This window comes from Salvelinus alpinus, chromosome 7 (genome assembly GCF_045679555.1).
Source record: "Salvelinus alpinus chromosome 7, SLU_Salpinus.1, whole genome shotgun sequence".
NCBI classification, from domain to species: domain Eukaryota; kingdom Metazoa; phylum Chordata; class Actinopteri; order Salmoniformes; family Salmonidae; genus Salvelinus; species Salvelinus alpinus.
In genome coordinates this window covers 9,591,937-9,608,744 of record NC_092092.1, presented here as the reverse complement: position 1 = coordinate 9,608,744, position 16,808 = coordinate 9,591,937, and the positions used below count along the sequence as shown (strand labels likewise).

General features: G+C 41.5%; 1 pseudogene; it reads left to right on the top strand.

Moving 5' to 3' along the window:
- The window catches only part of LOC139580396 (syntaxin-binding protein 4-like), a 63,597-nt pseudogene that overhangs the window by 36,513 nt on the left and 10,276 nt on the right, over positions 1 to 16,808 (top strand).

Genomic DNA, 16,808 nt, shown 5'->3' with positions numbered 1-16,808 from the left:
TGCCATCTTATCGGCTCTTAACCAACCATGCTATTTTTTTTTTCTTCGCGTTGTACGTAAGAACATAATGTTGCTGCTACCATCTCTTATGACCAATAAGAGCTTCTGGATATTAGAACTGCGATTACTCACCTCAGATTAGACAAAGAGTTTTTCTTCAATGAGTCGGCCGGGAGGAAGATACTTCAGACACCCGACCAGGCCCAGATCCCCGACATTCGCTGGAGAAGGAAACAGATTTGGCGGGAAAAGATCAGGGTGCCTTGTGAGGATCAGGCGACGAGTGTATAATCTGCCTTTGCCTTCCGTCATGCTAGCTAACGTTCAATCGCTGGAAAATAAATGGGACGAACTGAAAGCACGTACAGTGGGGAGAACAAGTATTTGATACACTGCCAATTTTGCAGGTTTTCCTACTTACAAAGCATGTAGAGGTCTGTAATTTTTTATCATAGGTACACTTCAACTGTGAGAGACGGAATCTAAAGCAAAAATCCAGAAAATCACATTGTATGATTTTTAAGTAATTCATTTGCATTTTATTGCAATCAATTGAATTTACAACAGGTGGACTCCAATCAAGTTGTAGAAACATCTCAAGGATGATCAATGGAAACAGGATGCACCGGAGCTCAATTTCAAGTCTCATAACAAATGGTCTGAATACTTTTTAAAATAAGTTATTTATCTTTTTATTTTAAATAAATTTGCAAAAATTCCTAAAAACCTGTTTTTGCTTTGTCATTATGGGGTATTGTGTGTAGATTTAATGAGGAAAACATTTATTTAATCGATTTTAGAATAAGGCTGTAATGTAACAAAATGTGGAAAAAGTCAAGGGGTCTGAATACTTTCCGAATGCACTGTATTTATAGATTGTGATTATAAAACACACGTTGTCTCTCTGTGTACAGACTTTGAGACGCTGACGCGGGAGCTGTTCAAGCTACAGTTTGAGGAGTCAGAGGTGGGAGGTCAGAGGTTAAAGTTTGTGTCAGAAGACCTCTCCAGCCTCCTAGAGTCACCCACCAATACACAGGTAGGATATATTAATTCTGTACACTCCAGCCGCAATGGGTTTCCTGTGTAAATACATCAAATCTAATGTACTGTAGTTGTTTACGTGCACGTCAGACTGTGAAATTTGATATAGGTATGATGATTTTGAAAATAATTTGCAGATCTGTCTTACAGTTGTAGGATCTTACTTTGACCCAAATTGCTACAGCAGGAAAATAAAATAACAGGATTGTGAACTATTATGTGGACATTTTTGTAGGCGTTGATACATTTTACATAAGGGAAAATCAAGTCAGAAATTTCAAAGTGGAAATTACGTACTTCAGAAGCCTTTTTAAACCTCAAATACACTACTACACGTTTTAAATGTCCTGCATTGCATTACATTTCTCAGCATTTCTCCTGCAACAGGGTGATCAAATTAAGATCTTACATCTGTATGCTAAAACAAAGGGGCGTTTTCCCGGACACATGTTAAACCTGGTCCTGGACTAAAAAGCAAGCTCAATTGAGAACCTCCATTATTAAAAGTGCTTTGTAGTCTAGGACTAAACTTAATCTGTGTCTGGGAATCAGCCCCAAAGAGTGTTTGTCTATTGTAGCGTTAATGTTTGCTGTAGTAAACTTGACATGCAGTGGTTATGAATGTTGCCCTGTTGATGCTCTGCTTGAAGGTGTAATATGTGTAGTATAGTAGTGTGTTTTATATGCATTAAAGCTGTCCATCTTTCTATCTATCAGACTTCACTGTCCGACTCTGATGACCTAGAGGAGATGGAGAGACTGAGGAAAGACCACATCGAGGCTCTGAGAGAGATCAAGAAACTACAGGTACATATTACCGGAGTTCGAGAAATCAAACATTAGTCGGTCAGAAAACAGAATCGTGAATACATGAGCATATACAGTATATAGACAATTTATGATTTTTTGTTGTTGCCGTGTCTCTACGTTCTCCAGGAGCAGTTGGGAGAGTCCGAGAGACTTCAACTGCAGATGCAGGGAGAGCTGAACAAGGTCAAACAGGTGTGTTAGTATAGTTTATCTGACCTGAAGCTTACTGGAAGTTCTATGTACTTTAAGCACACTTAAAGTACATACAGTACAAGTGGAAAAAGTTTTGACACATCTACACATTCCAGGGTTTTTCTTTATTTGTACTATTTTCTACATTGTAGAATAATAGAGAAGACATCAACACTATGAAATAACACGTATGGGATCATGTAGTAACCAAGTCGGGAAGTGGCAGCATACGAGCACTATATCTTCAAAATGTATCTTTAGATCCCAGCTTATATTGAGCAAGCAAGGGTCTTTTCTTGGTCTTAGCCTATGGAATTCATACAATAATACAAGAACAGGATTGTCTTGTGGATGGCTGTGTCTTGCCTACTACTTACTAAAAAGCCATACTGTGTACTAATCGTACTACATACTATTTAGAACATATTGTTTAGTAAAACTGCATTTCAATAAGCAACAAATATAAACGTACTAGCTCAACCATACTAACAATGAGTCGTGTAATGCGCAATTGTGTTGATCCCAGCATTCGTTCATTTTGGTAAAGCGAGTCTCCTTATCTGATTATAAGCTGTTGTCAAACACACATGGGTCTGGAAAGAAGATTCCCCTTCTCTATAGTGTGCAGCGAATTCTACTCGATGAAAAGCCAAAATGACTACGCATTTAAAGCTTTTAACTACAATTTGGAAATTTCACATATACAACGTTCTATTTTCACATACCACAAAAAAAAGCCTACTATTTAGAGCACAATAAGTAGTATTCGGACACCGCCGATCAACTGATCAGCCCATGAGTATCCAATACTACATACACCAAACCACATGAGCATCCCATACTGAAACAAACAGACCCCTCATTATAAACTCCTTGAACCACATCACTAAGTGGTTAATCAACCTTAGTGCAACTAGAGCAGTCACGGTCCCTTCGAAGCATGCCATCATCCCTAAGCATCCTCTCAGAGAACGCTTCCCAAATTACACACTATTCCGGGTTATAGTGCACTACTTTGACCAGGGCTCTGTTCAAAAGTAGTGCACACAGTATCATTTCGGAAGCGTACTCTGAGCTTGTTGAGAGCACTGGGTTTAGCACATCCTGTAGTAGCATCGCCGCAGCACCGTGTGTAGGCGGGAGAAACAGACGGAACAGTGTAACAAACTCACTGTTTGAAGTGCGAGACTCCAGGGAACACAGAAGAGGGTGGACCCTAAGTAAAATAAATAAATAGACCCTCTCTGTATTGTGAGTCATAGACACAGCACACTTGGCCTCACCTCCACTCCTCTACGGGTCGGTCTCCCACACACTCTGGATGCGTCCCAAATGGTACCTTGTTCCCTATGATGGACAACTTTTGACCAGAGTAGTGCACTATATAGGGAATAGGGTGCCATTTGAGATGCATATTCTGATACAAGTGTTGCATAAAGAGCACAGATCAATATCCACATTTATCCACAGGAAATATTAATATGCCCAACAGGAACCGGGATGGTAACATCTTTATTTCTTTCTTTCATATCTTCCTTCTTTACTGCATGTTTGTCACGACAACGATTGCATGCAATGCCTTCATAAAGTATTCACGCTGCTTGACTTTTCCAAAATGTTGTTGTGGGATTAAAATGGATTTAATTGTCTTTTTTTTGTTGTGAAAGATCTACAGAAAATACTCTGTCAAAGTGGAAAAAATTAATAAAATAATTAATACACTAATATATCTTGATTAGATAAGTACTCCTGAGTCAATACATGTTAGAATCACCTTTGGCAGTGATTACAATTGTGAGTCTTTCTGGGTAAATCTCTAAGAGCTTTACACACCTGGATTGTACAATATTTGCACATTATTATTTTTTTAATTCTTCAAGCTCTGTCAAGTTGGTTGTTGATCATTGCTAGACAGCCATTTTCAAGTATTGCCATTAGATTTTCAAGCAGATTTAAGTCAAAACTGTAACTCGGCCACTCAGGAACATTCAATGTCGTCTAGGTAAGCAACTCCTGCTGAAAGGTGGAAAGCAGACTGAACCAGGTTTTCCTCTAGGATGTTGCTTGTGATTAGCTCTATTCCATTTATTTAAAAAAATCTCCCTAGTCCTTGCCAATGACAAGCATACCCATAACAGAATGCAACCAACACCATGCTTGAAAATATGAAAAGTGGTAATCCGTGATGTGTTGGATTTGCCCCAAACATAACGCTTTATATTCAGGACATAAAGTAAAAAAAATTGCTGTTTTAGTGCCTTATTGCAAATAGGATGTATGTTTTGGAATATTTTTATTATGTACATGCTTTCTTTTTATTCTCATTTAGGTTAGTATTATGCAGTAACTACAATGTTGTAGATCAATCCTACATTTTCTCCGATCTTAGCCATTAAACTCTGTAACTGTTTTAAAGTCACCATTTACCTCATGGTGAAATCCCTGAACCGTTTCCTTCTTCTCTGGCAACTCAGTTAGTTATGACGCCTGTATCTTCGTTGTGACTGGGTGTATTGTTACACCATCCAAAGTGTAATTAAGAACGTCACCATGCTCAAAGGGATATTCATTGTCTGCTTTTTTATTTTTACCCATCTACCAATAGGTACCATTCTTTGTGAGGCATTGGAAAACCTCCCTGGTCTGTGGTTGAATCTGTTTTTGAAATTCCTGTTAAACACTATTAGTCCATGCAACTTATTATGTGACTTGTTTAGCAGACTTTTACTCTGCTTATTTAGGCTTGCCATAACAAAGGGGTTTACTTGTTGACTCAAAACATTTCAGCATTTCATTTTTTTATTAATTAGTTAAAAATTCTAAAAACATCATTCCACTCTGACATTATGTGGTGTGAATGCCAGTGACACAAAATCTCAATTGAATCCATTTTAAATTCAGGCTGTAAAACAACAACGTGGAAAAAGTCAAGGGGTGTGAATACTTTCCTGAAGGCACTTTATGTAGTCACTGCCTGGTTGTCAGGTTATGCTCTACTGTAATAAACACACATACATACATACATACATACATACATACATACATACAGACAATGCACGTACACACAAACACATACACACAAACACATGCGCCACATGCATATACACACACACATACACACATACATACATACATACATACATACATACATACATACATACATACATACATACATACATACATACATACATACATACATACATACATACATACATACATACATACATACATACATACATACATACATACATACATACACATACAGACAATGCACTTACACACAAACACATGCACACACACACACACACACACACATACAGACAATGCACGTACACACAAACACAAACACATACACACAAACACATGCACACACACACAAACAGGTTTAGCTGTGTGCGAGTAACTCTAAACTCCTAAGGACTACGACTACTGCATATGTAATAACCTGAATGGCTGAGAAGCTTCGTCTGTGTATTCAGCAGTGTGTGTTATTTAACCTTCTACGTACACTACACTGGGTTGGTATGGAAATCACTTGGTTATGGCACCCTATTCCCTGTATAGTCAAAAGAAATTGTCACATGCTTTGCAAACAACAGGTGTAGACTAACAGTGAAAAACTTTCTTACGGGCCCTTTCCAACAATGCAGAGAGAGAAAAAAGATACATAATTGAAAAATAATAACATGAGGAATAAATACACCAAGCGTAACAATAACTTGGCTGTATACATGCGGTCCCAGTACCGAGTCGATGTGCAGGGGCACGAGGCATTTAAAAAAATATATATATATACAGTACCAGTCAAAAGTTTGGACACACCTGTTCAAGGGTTTTTCTTAATTTTGTACTATTTTTTAAATTTTTGAATAATAGTGAAGACATCAAAACTATGTAATAACACATATGGAATTATGTAGTAACCAAAAAAGTGTTAAACAAATCAAAATATATTTTATATTTGAGATTCTTCAAAGTAGCCACCCTTTGCCTTGATGACAGCTTTGCACACTCTTGGCATTCTCTCAACCAGCTTCATGAGGAGTGCTTTTCCAATAGTCTTGAAGGAGTTCCCACATATACTGAGCACTTGTTGGCTGCTTTTCCTTCACTCTGCGGTCCAACTCATCCCAAACCATCTCAATTGGGTTGAGACCAGGTCATCTGATGCAGCACTCCATCCCTCTCCTAATAAACAGTAACAGCAACATATGTGATCAATCAAAAAAGGTCAATGCAGGGGCGGCAGGTAGCCTAGTGGTTAGAGCGCTGGACTTGTAACCGAAAGGTTCGCAATATCAAATCCCCGAGCTGACAAGGTAACAATCTGTCGTTCTGCTCCTGAACAAGGCAGTTAACCCACTGTTCCCCGGTAGGCCGTCATTGAAAATAAGAATTTGTTCTTAACTGACTTGCCTAGGTAAATAAAGGTTAAATATATTTTTTTAAATGCAGATACTCTGGGTAGCTATTGGTTAACTATTTAAATAACTAATTAGCAGTCTTAGAAGCTATTCAGTGTCCTGTTGGTTCCAGATATGGTTCATCGGTACCGCTTGCCATGCGGTAGCAGAGAGAACAGTTTATGACTTAGGTGGCTGCTTTCTCTGACACCGCCTGGTATAGAGGTCCTGGATGGCAGGGAGCTCGGCCCCAGTGGGTGATGTACTGGGCCGTACGCACTACCCTTTGTAGCGCATTGCGGTTAGATGCCAAGCAGTTGCCATACCAGGTAGTGATGCAGCCAGTCAAGATGCTCTCAATGGTGCAGCTGTAGAACTTTTTGAGGATCTTAGGGCCTGTGACAAATCTTTTCAGTCTCCTGAGGGAGAAGAGGTGTTGTCGTGCCCTCTTCACGACTGTGTTGGTGTGTGCGGACCATGATAATTCCTTAGTGATGTTGACACAGAGGAACTTGAAGCTCTCGACATGCTCCACTACAGCCCTGTCGATGTGGATGCGGGCGTGCTCGGCCCTTCGTTTCCTGTAGTCCGCAATCGGCTCCTTTGTCTTGCTGACGTTGAGGGAGAGGTTGTTGACTTGGCACCACAATGCCAGGTCTCTGACCTCCTCCCTTTAGGATGTCTCATCATTGTCGGTGATCAGGCCTACCACCGTTGTGTCGTCTGCAAACTTAATGATGGTGTTGGAGTCGTGTGCGGCAACGCAGTCGTGGGTGAACAGGGAGTACAGGATGGGCCCTCGTGTTGAGGGTCACCGTGGCGGATGTGTTGTTGCCTACCCTCACCACCTGGGGGTGTCCTTCATACTGGACACAGAGACATAAAAATGGTATCCACAAGTTTATCTGACTCTGGGGAAGTAGATAACGGGCCTCATTGCCAAAATAACAAATTATCTTCAGGTTTTCTGATTATCTTGCATCAGTCATGTTCTCTTTCTAGATTATATTTGGCTGCATCCCAAGTGGCACCCTATTCTCTTTATATTGCACTACTTTTCACCAGGGCCCATCCAAATGGCACCCTATTCAAAAAGTAGTGAACTACATAGGGTCAAAAGTAGTGCACTATATAGGGAATAGGGTGCCATTTGGGATGCTCCCTTGAAGAGCTCTCTATAGTGATCTCCTGCAGACTCAGCAGCAGTGGTAAAAAGTACTTAAGTAAAAATAGTTTAAAGTACTAATTAAGTCGTTTTGGGGGTCTATCTGTACTATTTATCATTTTGACAACTTGTAATTTCACTTCACTACATTCCTAAAGAAAACAATGTACTTTTTACTTCATACATTTTCCCTGACACCCAAAAGTGCTCCTTACATTTTGAATGCTTAGCAGGACCGGAAAATGGTCCAATTCACGCACTTAAGAGAACATCCCTGGTCAGACCAACTGCCTCTGATCTGGCTTACTCACTAAACACACTGTCACGTTCCTGACCTGTTTTCCTTTGTCTTGTATTTATTTTAGTTGGTCAGGGCGTGAGTTGGGTGGGTTTGTCTATGGTTGATTTTCTATGTTGGGATTTTTGTGTTCGGCCTGGTATGATTCTCAATCAGAGGCAGCTGTCAATCGTTGTCCCTGATTGAGAATCATACATAGGCAGCCTGGGTTTCACGTGTGTTTTGTGGGTGTTTGTTTCCGTGTTTGTGTTTTTCACCACACGGTACTGTATAGGTTTCTGCACTTCGTTTATTTGTTTTGTAATTCAGTGTTCAGTTTCGTTATATTAAATCATTATGAACACTAACCACTCCGCGTATTGGTCCGATCCTTCTCGCCTCTCCTCGTCCGAGGAGGAGGAATATGACGACTACCGTTACACACACATGCTTTGTTTGTAAATGTTGCCCCAGGATATCCGTAAGAAAATGGTGCTGTATGGGTTGCTTAATACAATGAATTTGAAACTATTTATACTTTTAGTTTTGATACTTAAGTATAACTAAATTCTTTTAGACTTTTACTTAAATAGTATTTTCCTGGGTGACTTTCACTTTTACTTGAGACATTTTCTGTTATAAGGTATCTTTACTTTTCTCCAGTATGAGAATTGGGTACTTTTTCCACTACTGCTCAGCAGCATTACATAACTAAACCCCTGCTGTCACCCAGCCTGGCCTCAAAGAGTCCAAGTAACATGGTCAATTTAAATCTGTGACACTCAAACAGGAGGGAGGTTGGTCGGGGAGGATGGGTGGATGTATAACAACCCAAGGTTGCGTGTTCGAATCGCATCACAGACAATTTTAGCTAGTTAGTAGCAACTTTGCAACTAGTTGCTACTTTTTAGCTGCTTTGCAACTACTTAGCATGTCAGCTAACCCTTCGCCTAATCTTAACCCTAACTTTTCCCAGCTAGCACATTTGGTTCCTTGGAAGTTGTGGGAACATATGTTTTTGGTTTCCCATTGGTTCTGGGAACGAAGACATACGTTTCCTGACTGGTGAAAACTGTTTTAAACGTTCTGAGAATGGAAGTAACATTTTCACCTGTTCTGGGAACTTACATTTTTAGGTTTCATGGAGCGTCTGAGAACGTTTTACTATGGATCCCTGAACGTTTTCTTAATGCTTTGAGAATATGACTTTAAATAGAACCATGACAAACCTGCAGAAAACGTTATGCTAAAGTTCTGAAATTCCCACCTAAGAAACATGTGGTTCTCGGAACATTATGTGCTAGCTGGGTGTCCTGCACCATTCCCAGAACGTTGTGGGAAGGTTGTATGCAAAATAACCATAAGACAACAACACACTCACCAAGATCCCCCCCCATAAAGATGTGCTGGCTGGGTAACCCGTACCCTAACCTTAACCCCTAATCCTATCATACTAAAGGGAGGGAGAAAGATTTAAGTTTACTATGTTACGTCTACCCCTGAGTCCAGGTTGGTCACCCCAGACAGCACATAGAAAACATTACACAAGCGGATAAATAAAATACATTATTTACAAGAAAAATTTATGAAATATGCATACAGAGTGGTAGTATTGAATTGAGCCAGGGAAAAGTCCTGCTGTTTCTATTTTGTGAAGGGTTATATTGCCAACTGGTATGACTTGATTAGGGTTCTTTTGTAGAGCTGAGGGGGGAAGGGGAGATGAAGATGGCGAGATGAAGAAATGGGAAACATTACAATTTGTCATTAGTGTCCAAGGTCACCAAGATTAGTATTTGACATGGACATTGGGGCACACACACTCATACATGGACTCATACACATGCACATACTTCTCTTGCTTTCTCCTTCCCCTGTCTCTCCCTCTCTCCCTCTCTCCCTCTCTCTACCTCTCTACCTCTCTCCCTCTCTACCTCTCTCCCTCTCTCCCTTTCTACGTCTCTATCTCTCTACCTCTACGTCTCTCCCTCTCTACCTCTCTCCCTCTCTACGTCTCTCCCTCTCTCCCTCTCTCCTTCTCTACGTCTCTCCCTCTCTACCTCTCTACCTCTCTACGTCTCTCCCTCTCTACCTCTCTACCTCTCTACGTCTCTCCCTCTCTACCTCTCGACGTCTCTCCCTCTCTACCTCTCTACGTCTCTCCCTCTCTACCTCTCTGCGTCTCTACCTCTCTCCCTCTCTACCTCTCTGCGTCTCTACCTCTCTACCTCTCTACGTCTCTACCTCTCTGCGTCTCTCCCTCTCTACCTCTCTGCGTCTCTACCTCTCTCCCTCTCTACTCTCTACGTCTCTACCTCTCTACGTCTCTACCTCTCTGCGTCTCTACCTCTCTCCCTCTCTACCTCTCTGCGTCTCTACCTCTCTACGTCTCTACGTCTCTACCTCTCTACCTCTCTACGTCTCTACCTCTCTACCTCTCTACCTCTCTGCGTCTCTACCTCTCTACCTCTCTACCTCTCTACGTCTCTACCTCTCTACCTCTCTATGTCTTTACCTCTCTCCCTCTCTACGTCTCTATGTCTCTACCTCTCTACGTCTCTCCCTCTCTACGTCTCTCCCTCTCTACCTCTCTATGTCTCTACCTCTCTACGTCTCTCCCTCTCTACCTCTCTATGTCTCTACCTCTCTACGTCTCTCCCTCTCTCCCTCTCTACCTCTCTATGTCTCTACCTCTCTCTCAATTCAATTCAAGGGGCTTTATTGGCATGGGAAACATATGTTAACATTGCCAAAGCAAGTGAAGTAGATAATATACAAAAGTGAAATAAACAATAAAAATGAACAGTAAACATTACACTCACAGAAGTTCCAAAAGAATAAATCCATTACAAAATTCATATTATGTATATATACAGTGTTGTAATGATGTGCAAATGGTTAAAGTACAAAAGGGAAAATAAATAAGAATAAATATTGGTTGTATTTACAATGGTTTGTTCTTCACTGGTTGACCTTTTCTTGTGGCAACAAGTCACAAATCTTGCTGCTGTGATGGCACACTGTGATATTTCACCCAGTAGATATGGGAGTTTATCAAAATCGGGTTTGTTTTTGAATTCTTTGTGGATCTGTGTAATCTGAGGGAAATATGTGTCTCTAGTATGGTCATACATTTGGCAGGAGGTTAGGAAGTGCAGCTCAGTTTCCACCTCATTTTGTGGGCAGTGTGCACATAGCCTGTCTTCTCTTGAGAGCCAGGTCTGCCTACAGCAGCCTTTCTCAATAGCAAGGCTATTCTCACTGAGTCTGTACATAGTCAAAGCTTTCCTTAAGTTTGGGTCAGTCACAGTGGCCAGGTATTCTGCCACTGTGTACTCTCTGTTTAGGGCCAAATAGCATTCTAGTTTGCTCTGTTTTTTTGTTAATTCTTTCCAATGTGTCAAGTAATTATCTATTTGTTTTCTCATGATTTGGTTGGGTTTAATTGTGTTGCTGTCTCTGTGGGGTGTGTTTGTGTTTGTGAACAGAGCCCCAGGACCAGCTTGCTTAGGGGATTCTTCTCCAGGTTCATCTCTCTGTAGGTGATGGCTTTGTTATGGAAGGTTTGGGAATCACTTCCTTTTAGGTGGTTGTAGAACTGAAGGGCTCTTTTCTGGATTTTGATAATTAGCGGGTATCGGCCTAATTCTGCTCTGCATGCATTATTTGGTGTTTTACGTTGTACACGGAGGATATTTTTTCAGAATTCTACATGCAGAGTCTCAATTTGGTGTTTGTCCCATTTTGTGAATTCTTGGTCGTTGAGGGGACCCCAGACCTCACAACCATAAAGGGCAATGGGTTCTATAACTGATTCAAGTATTTTTAGCCAGATTCTAATTGGTATGTCAAATTTGATGTTTCTTTTGATGGCATTGAAGGCCCTTCTTGCCTTGTCTCTCAGATCGTTCACAACTTTGTGGAAGTTACCTGTGGCGCTGATGTTTAGGCAAATGTATGTATAGTTTTTTGTGTGCTCTAGGGCAACGGTGTCTAGATGGAATTTGTATTTGTGGTCCTGACGACTGGACCTTTTTTGGAACACCATTATTTTTGTCTTACTGAGATTTACTGTCAACGATCAGGTCTGACAGAATCTGTGCAGAAGATCTAGGTGCTGCTGTAGGCCCTCCTTGGTTGGTGACAGAAGCACCAGATCATCAGCAAACAGTAGACATTTGACTTCAGATTCTAGAAGGGTGAGGCCGGGTGCTGCAGACTGTTCTAGTGCGTCCATAAGGACGCACCTCTCTCTCTACCTCTCTCTCTCTCTCTCTCTCTCGGCCTCTCTCTCTTTCTCTACTTCTCTCTCTCTCTACCTCCGTCTCTCTCTCTCTACCTCTCTCTTTCTACCTCTGTCTCTCTCTCCATATACCTCTCTCTCTCTCTACCTCTCTCTCTCTCTACCTCTCTCTCTCTCTACCTCTCTCTCTCTCTACCTCTCTCTCTTTCTCTCTCTACCTCTCTCTCTCTACCTCTCCCTCTACCTCTCTCTCTTTCTACCTCTCTTTTTACCCCTCTCTCTCTCTCTCTCTCTCTCTCTACCTCTCTCTCTGCCTCTCCCTCTCTCTCTACCGCTCTCTCTCTCGCCCTCTCGCTCTCTCTATCCTCTTTTTCTCTTCTCTCTCTTTCTCCTCTCTCTCTCGATCCTCTCTACCCTCTCTCTCTACCTCTCTCTCTCGCTCTCTCTCGCTCTCTCTCTCTTTCTCTCTCGCTCTCTACCTCTCTCGCTCTCTCGCCCTCTCTCGCTCTCATTCACTCTCTCTCTCTCTCTCTCTCTCCCACCTCAAATAACTTTCTTCTGAAACTCCTCAGTCTATTCTTGTTCTGAGAAATGAAGGCTATTCCATGTGAGAAATTGCCAAGAAACTGAAGATGTTGTACAACGCTGTGTACTTCTCCCTTCACAGAACAGCGTAAACTGTCTCTAACCAGAATAGAAAGAGGAGTGAGAGGCCCCGGTGCACAACTGAGCAAGAGGACAAGTACATTAGAGTGTCTAGTTTGAGAAACAAACTGGCAGCTTCATTAAATAGTACCCACAAAACACCAGTCTCAACGTCAACAGTGAAGAGGCGACTCCGGGATGCTGGCCTTCAACAGTTATTTGTTTCTGGCCATGTTGAGCCTGTAATTGAACCCACAAATGCTGATGCTCCAGATACTCAACTAATCTAAAGAAGGACAGTTTTATTGCTTCTTTAATCAGGACAACAGTTTTCAGCTCTGCTAACATAATTGCAAAAGTGTTTTCTTATGATCAATTTGCATTTTAAAATTATAAACGTGGATTAGCTAACACAACGTGCCATTGGAACACAGGAGTGATGGTTGCTGATAATGTGCCTCTGTACGCCTATGTAGATATAACATAAAAAAATCTGCCGTTTCCAGCTACAATAGTCATTTACAACATTATCAATGTCTACACTGTATTTGATGTTATTTTAATGGACCAAAAATTTGGTTTTCTTTCAAAAACAAGGTAATTTCTATGTGACCCCAAACTTTTGAACGGTAGTGTACATATTTATACTGATACGTTATGGAGGGCTTTCTCTGCTTTTTCACGTCCTTCCTGTGTGCTGTGATCTATCCCAGCGTAAGTCTTATCCCTCTCTCTCTCTCCTCTTCTCGGAACGGCGGTTCTCAGAATTGATAGAATTCCCAGTATTCTAACCGGCAATAACAGGAACAGATAGTCTGGAGGGTGTGTGCGTGTGCGTGCGCGCGTGTGTGTGTGTGTGCGTGAGAGAGACACCAGGGGAGATATTTATTTTTAACCATCAGCAGAGATCAGAAATTACCCCAGAAAATGTGTTGTCAAAATTGTTGTTTATGTCCATGTGAGTTATGACTAGACTGCTACATCCTTGACCTGTTTCTACTGACGGATAATAGAACACTAGGTAGGGGGTAGCACAGGGGGGTATCTGTAAAAAAGGTTTCAAACTCACTGACCAATGCATGTTATGCCACTAGAAACACGAAACAGGATGTTTTTTAGGTCTTCAGAGGCCGGAAGTAATCGTCACCAAACGTGTTTTTGTTAGAAGTATGAACTGCACCTTAATAACAGATGACAGCTTGTGTAGATGGTAACAAAAGTAAAAATGGGCCTCAGCCTTCAATGTCACTTATCTACCATATTATCATGGTATCAGGTACGGCCAGGAGCTTTTCCAGGTCAGGTCACGTGGTCAGAAAAACTCCTGGCCCTAATCCGAATGTATACTGATTATGCTGGAAAAATACTTCCACAATATACATTTCTCAGACATAAAAACTGTTCAAAACTTATTTTATCTCAACACTTCATAATAAGTTCACAGTTGGATGTTTTATAACCGGGCAAAAATAGAAACAGTGGATGACCCTTGACCCTTGATTCACCCTTGACCCTTGATTCAGAGCCCTACTTAATCCTGTTGGGTCTGCAAAAGGTCTGGATCATCACACACACACACACACACACACAAGTGTTCAACCTTTTAATTCAATGGAAACGGTACTGTACTGAACGATTGTGTATGGAATGCTGCTATTTCAAATGGTCAAACATCCATATTGATCTCGCCACACCCACCAAACGGGAACAGAAGTATCTCAAAGGCTGTTGAAGAACGTTGCGCACCGTTTTGGGGATACGTGTCGTACGGTACAAATCGTCACGCAACATAGCAATTGTGGAACGGAACTGAAACCCCCCTGTGTTCCCTACATGTCCTGTTGGACTGCTCAGGAAAACGCCTGTCCAGGTTGGGTCCATTTTACCCCTCCTCTCCTTACGTCCACTTTGAACTACTCTACTATTGCCAGGTTCTGGTATAATTAGTTAAAATCTGAGTAGAAAGCTTCTGGTTATTTATTGCATTTTCGATTTTTAATCCTTAGTGTGAAACAGCCACGTCCGTTTTGTGATATTACAACAATGAAGAAGTTACTGTAAACATTGGACAATATTGCACGCGCGAAGAGCACAATATGTACTGCACATTTTTTCATGATGATCTTCAGCTCGGCAACAAAAACCATAACAACGGTGGTGGGCCGGCCAGTGGCTTGGTTTCCCCCTCCTGGGGATTCCATCTGTAAAACAAAGCAGTGTGAGGATGTGAAAGGCTCGGGAAAAGCAATTTCAGAGTCAGTAGAAAGACCTCTTTAGTGTCCTAAGTTTTCATAACTGTGACCATAATTGCCTACCGTCTGTAAGCTGTTAGTGTCTTAACGACCGTTCCACAGGTGCATGTTCATTAATTGTTTATGGTTCATTGAACAAGCATGGGAAACATGCTTTTAAACCCTTTTACAATGAAGATCTGTGAAGTTATTTGGATTTTTACGAATGATCTTTTAAAGACAGGGTCCTGAAAAGGGGATGTTTCTTTTTTTGCTGAGTTTATAAAAGGCATCGGGTATGAGAAAATCTAATACACGAATGTGAATATAATTGTATGTCTTAAATGACTGCTTTTTGATGATATATTCTTGATTATAAACTGGGTGGTTCGAGCCCTGAATGCTGATTGGCTGAAAGCCGTGGTATATCATAATACCCGGTTTGTCATACCACGGGTATGACAAAACATAATTTTTAGTTAGTTACTCTAATTACGTTGGTAACAGTTTATAATAGCAATAAGGCACCTCGGGGGTTTGTGGCATATGGCCAATATACCACGGCTAAGAGCTGTATCCAGGCACTTCGCGTTGTGCGTATGAACAACCCTTAGCCGTGGTATTTTACCCATATACCACACCCCCCTTTAAATATAGGATGAAAAAGATTTTTACCTTTTTATGTGGAATTTTCAATGCAATTTCTATGTCTACAAGCCCACCTCTCAGAACTCCTGTTCCTGTTTAACTGTCCTCTCCTGTCGATGGTAGGAGGTCAAGTCTGGAGTTGAGGAGAGCCGTGCACTGCGGAGCAGGATCCACCTGTCTAAGGCAGCCCAGAAGCAGACCAGAGGGATGGAGATGGATTATGAGGAGGTGATCCATCTCCTGGAGGCTGAGATAGCTGAGCTCCAGACCCAGAGGACAGAGCAGCCCGGCCAGTCCAGCCAGGTGCAGGTAACACAGACTGAGTCTCAAATCATACCCTTTAATCTCTAGATACAGTAGTGCACTACTTTTGACCAGAGCCAATACCCTACACAGTTTTGAACCGTGCTATTATTGTTCATGTAGTGCACTACTGTAGACCAGGCCATATGAGCAGCAGAACTGTGGACCTCCTGGCGAAGATGTTTTTTTGTTGCGCTCTTCTCTTACTGTCTTTCCTTCTCTCTCTCCTTTTCATGTCATTCTCCTTTTCCTTTTTTAGTGTGTTGCAGGGCCTATAACCCCAGTCTGAGGTAACAGACTTCACTATCCGTCTGTTCGTGTGTGGGGCCTATAAACCTGTGCCCAGTCTGAGCTAACAGACTACACTACATTCCCCTGTTGAAATGAATAAGTCTACTCCTCGACCGCATGTATTATTAACATGTATCACATACTCGCTTAAATGTCTTACTCACATCGGCCACGGAGAACGAGAGCCCACAGTCCTTGGGAGCGGACCATGTCGGTGGGAATTTGTTATCCTCAAAGCGGGCAAGGAAGGTGTTTAGCTTGTCCAGAAGCAAGACATTTGTGTCTGCGATGAGGCTGGTTTTCCCTTTGTAATCCGGGATTGTCTCTAGACCCTGCCACATACAGTTGAAGTCGGAAGTTTCCATACACTTAGGTTGGAGTCATTAAAACTCGTTTTTCAACCACTCCACAAATTTCTTGTTAACAAACTGTAGTTTTGGCAAGTCGGTTAGGACATCTACTTTGCGCATGACACAAGTCATTTTTCCAACAATTGTTTACAGACAGATTATTTCACATATAATTCACTGTTTCACAATCCCAGTGGGTCAGAAGT